The following is a 5,261-nucleotide window of genomic DNA, read 5'->3' on the forward strand; positions in this document are numbered from 1 at the left end:
ATTTACGGTCCCGTCGTATTCCGGATAGACTTCCTTTTTGGAACAATTTACTAACTAGAATCCAAAGCCTAAGTAACCCCTTTTGTTATATTGGAGACCTAAACGCCTTATCGTCTAATAATGATAAAAGGGGAGGTATTACTAATATCCCGTTTATCTCTCAATTTCAACGGTTCATCCATAATGCACAATTGATCGATCTTAGGATTTAATGGTCCGAGTTATACTTGGATGAACAATCAAGTTGTACACCATCTCACGAGAGAACGCCAGGACAATGTCCTTTGTAATGCTAATTGGCTACTCCATTTTCCAAATGCTGGGGTCTTTCACTTACCTCGCTATAACAGTGACCACGCCCCCATTCTACTCAAATTGAAAGTTCAATGACAGGTTTTAAATACTATTGCTAGACTTGAAGCCTTCTAGACAAAACATGAAGATTACCACAATACTTTCCAAAATGCACGGAAGAATAGTGAGGGCTCACTACCAAAAAAGTTAACTCAGATCAAAGACTCGGTTACAACATGGAGTCAGAAAGCTTTTGGTCTTTCTTAAGAAAAGACTCACTATACTTAGAAAGCGTCTGTCTGATATCCAATCTCCGTCTCCAACTGAATCGACTCTTAATACTAAACGTGAGATTCAGGAATTAATTTTGCATTTGGGAGAGGCTCAAAGATTAAAGGCTGAACAACGGGCAAAATCAAGATGGGTGCTAAACGGTGACCACAACAGAAAGGCCTTTCATATGGCCATGTCTACTATAAGGCAAAAAAAAATATCATTTGACCCTTTCATCAGGTGAACAAACAGTAAATCAGGATGCCATAATAGAAGAATTTGTAGATATTTTAAGAATTTTTCCAGGCATAATCCATAGATCAGCCACTGATCGAGATATTAAATGCATACAAGGTGTTCACGGCCGACCAGTTGGATACATCTCCAGGGTCCCTTCGCTGGAGGAAATTAAGCAAGTCGTAATGGGTATGGGTTCTCTCAAAAGTTCGGGCCCAGACGGTTTGCCACACTTTTTTCCAGCATAAGTGGGAAGTTATCAGACAGGAGCTTATCTCATACATACAATCGGCATTTCAATAGGTTCTGTTAATCCAACTCTTAGTTTTACGACTTTAGCTTTAATTCCTAAAATGAGAAACCCGAGTAGGCCTTAGACTTTAGACCGATCTCCCTTTGCAACTCGGTCTATAAATTCATCACCAAACTATAGCTAATCTAATCGGGCCATACTTAGACGAGTGCATAATGTGGACCCAAAATGCCTTTGTACCGGGTGGGCAAATAATGGAAAACATTATTATCACAAGAACTGTTACAGTCCACGCGAATCCACAACCAAAATGGGAGCATTTTCACTCAAAACTGACATGGCCAAGGCTTATGATCGTGTCAACTGAAGTTTCTTAGAGGTAGCCCTTAGGGCCACAAGTATAAATGGCAATCTTGTTTCCCTTATCCTATCATGTATCACCACCTCTCACTTTAATATCCAACTTAATGGACAATTACTAGGGGGCTGGACATCCACTAGGGGTATGAGGCAAGGATGCCACTTTCCCCCCTATTTGTTTATCCTAGCCTCACAATCCCTCTCTCTTGATTTCCCATTATAAACAAATAGGAAAATATACAAGATACAAAGTAAACCAGGCTGCCCTAGCATCACATATTTACTATTTGCGGACGACTTGATCCTCTTTGGTGAAGCAACAAATGAAAATCTCGACTCTATTTTACAGATCACGGCCCTCTCTGAGAACTTCTCAGGACAGAAAGTAAATTTTACAGAGCATGTCTTGGCCCGACTCGAGACCAAGTTATGGGTCTAGGCCGAGAGTGCCTCGGGTCTTGACCGGACCTTGTCACAGGCTATTCCGAGTTTGGACTCAAATTACGGACTGAGATTTTCGGGTGTCGACTCGACTGGGAGTTTTTCGTCTTTTTCTCCATATTTCTCATGGTTTCACGTACACAATTTTTTCGAAATTGACCCGGGCCGTCTGAAAGCCCAAACGAAGTTTTCCCTAAAATTGATTTTAGAAACCGATAAGAATAAAACCGAGACATGCCATTAGTCCAAATTTTATGAAAATAGACTTAAGGCCCGTTTGGCCTATAAATTTCAATATTATCTGTCGAATAGCTATATAGTCCGTAGTGAACCTAGATTCCAACCTTACAGATGAATCTAAAATTCATACTTTATCATATTATGAATGTCATATTATTGTGTAAGTATGCTTGTGAATGCGGATACTAGTATGGCCATATAAGTTTCTATTGTTGTTTTAAAGCACAAATGTATGCCCGATGTAATAATTAATTTCAAGTTTTATACGATCTGCGCATCGTTGATTCTTGTAATTAGAGTTTAGGGTCTATAGAGTCCATTGAAGAAACAAAGGATGAGATCATAGTTCGAGTGGGAGAACTCAATGGAGGCTCGAGGATGAAGATCCAGGCGAACTAAGGCAAAGCAATAAGTAACCTAAAAAGATTAGATCTTTTAGGTTAGGGGCCATACTAGGATCTAGTCTGCTTGATTTATTTTCTCGCGCGCATTTACTTATTTATTTATGTTTTATGTCGTGAATGGTTATGTTAGAGTTCACAATAATGCATGCATAATAAAAACGTAAAAGTCCCTGAAAACAATTTTGAGTAAAGCCTACCAAGATTAAGACACTTGCTGCGCCCTTGTTCATTGATGGTTGGTCTGCCTTCGCGTGGTGCCATCTTTTACCTCGGGAGAACATGGGTAGACCTATGAGGAGGTCTACACGTCTAAATGGTTATTCTCAACGAATCAACAAAAGGATTTGGATTTCGAGGCAAAGGATGAGTTTGACACATTAAAGTGTAACTCATCAACCAAGAGTCATAAGAGTATGATCAGTAAAGAGTTTACTCACCCAGGACGACGAGGTTAAGGGTAGTTCCGTAGTACGCTTAACTTCGAAGAATTGGGATCTTGGAATCATATTATTCAAAGAGGGACAAATTTCTTGAATAATGTGGCAAAATGAAAATTTTGCTAGGATCACAAGTTTTAAATTACTTTGCATTTCTTTCGTGTAGTTTAATTATGACACAAAATAATTCCTTCAACATGCGTCGGCTTCTTGAGAAAGAGAAGTTGAATGGAGATAACTTTATTGTTTGGAAAAGGAATCTGGGACTCGTTCTCAGATCCGAAAACAAGCCAGCTATCCTAGACACTCATATTCCGATAATTACTAAGGAATCGACTGTCGAGGAAAGGGAACAAGAAAAGTCGCTTAGGAGAAAATCCGAACCAGTAATGTGCCTAATGTTGGCAACCATGGAACCTAATCTTCAGGATAAGTTCATCGATATGGATGCTTACACCATGATACGACAACTTAGGAACTTGTTCCAAAAGAAGTTGAGAATGGAGAGGTACGAAACATCAAGGGCAACACTTGATTGTCGCCTTGAAAAGGGAAAACCTATAGGGCCACATGTTTTCAAAATGATTAGTCTTTGTGAGAAACTAGCACGACTTGGAGTCGATCATGGCCAAAATTTTGCCACTGATATTATCTTGCAATCACTTCATAATGGGTTCACTCAGTTTAGAGTGCACTATAATATGAATGGATGGGATAAATCCTTGGAGGAATTACACGCAATGCTCCAGACAGCCGAAGAGAATATCGCAACAGTTGAACCTAGGAAAGAAGTTCTCATGGTTCAAAACGACAAGGGATTCAAAAGGGACAGTAAACAGAAGAACAAGAAGTAGAAGGAGAATAAAGGAAAAGGAAAAAAAGTTGTCAAAAGCACAGGTGTTCTTTCTGATTGCAAATGTTTCTACTGTGATGGCGTAGGCAATTGGAAAAGAAACTGTCCGAAATTCCTGAAGACAAGAAAAACGAAAATGTGATATATGTCAAAAGTTAATACAATTAAATACATTTCCCTTTGGGTATATAATACCTAATGCCCATAACATCTCGAATGACAGGAGCTAAAGGGAGATAAGTATTTAATTAAAGAAGAGATGAACCTGTCAAAAGCAAACGAGGCAAGAGTTGCTGAGATGGCTCGAGAAGGATCATAGTCTTCTATAGGCATTACTTTAATTTGATTTTAGTTTTATTTTAAGACATCGTCTCGTACTCGATCTTCACCAAAACCTGACAAGTAATGATCATAAGTTTCGGTGTGATGTGCTCTCACCTGGAGTTTTTGGAGGCATGTTCGGCTTATGATCTCTGTGGAGCTTCCCGTGTCAATCAGAATACGCCCTATTCTTCGATTGGCAACCAGTGCTGTTATCACTAGGGGGTTTGCGTGGGGCGCGATTACTCCTCTTAGGTCATCATTAGTGAATATTATCGGAGGCGTCGACCTTAAGCCGCTCGAGAGGTGCTGAGATCATTATGAGATATAAAGATCCTTCTCGGTCTTCACCGGGTGTTCGTTTTTCTGCTAGCATGTCTGCTTGAAGATCTTTAGGAAAAGTAATTAGTTCCGAAGAAGTATTGAGAGAGGTTCGGGTTACCGAATCTGGTGATTTGCTGGAGAGGTCCCCTCCTTCTAGCGCCAAATGCTGATGTCGAAACTTGGCTCCCGGTTAAATCAGCATGGAAAAGGGAGTTGATGCATGACAGCCTCCGTTATGATGGTATATTCTGTTCGGAGAGGAGAGATTCCTCTGTTCAGCTCTGCTTCTCTGCTCCTCTACTCTGCTCCTGTGCTCTAGCTCTCTGCTTTGGCTCTGTTTCTCCGCTCCTCGCTCCTTGCTCCAGCTCCTGACTCCTTGCTCCAACTCCTGGATCCTTGCTCATGTTCGTCTGTTCCCGAGGGGGGAACCTGCAAAGGGTTCGAAAACCGCTTCGACGCTCAAGACAGTTAGGGTGCTCTATGCAGTAAAAGAATGAATATTGTTTGATCCTTTTGTAGGCGAGTTATGAGAACTCTGTTTTAGGGGGGTGATCCTTCTTGGTATGAAGAGATCGTATTTTAGGGAGAGAGTGTGTGTTTTTCCTCTAGTGATCATGTCCTGTGAAGGACGATGTGGGGGGCCTTTTATAGGCGAAGTTAGGCCGACTGTGATTAGTGGCAGTGGTGAGGCGGTGGCCGTCAAACCGTAATAGAAGTTACCTCTTTTGCGTATCTAGGGTTTCTCTTCGAGTCTATCCCGGATCTTTGACAAGTGAAAGTTCCTAAGTTCAAGGATACTTCGTCGATATCTAGCCAGAGTGATA

This window comes from Eschscholzia californica, unplaced genomic scaffold (assembly GCF_041429995.1).
Source record: "Eschscholzia californica isolate CP2 unplaced genomic scaffold, dmEscCali1.0.p SCAF_2, whole genome shotgun sequence".
NCBI lineage: Eukaryota > Viridiplantae > Streptophyta > Magnoliopsida > Ranunculales > Papaveraceae > Eschscholzia > Eschscholzia californica.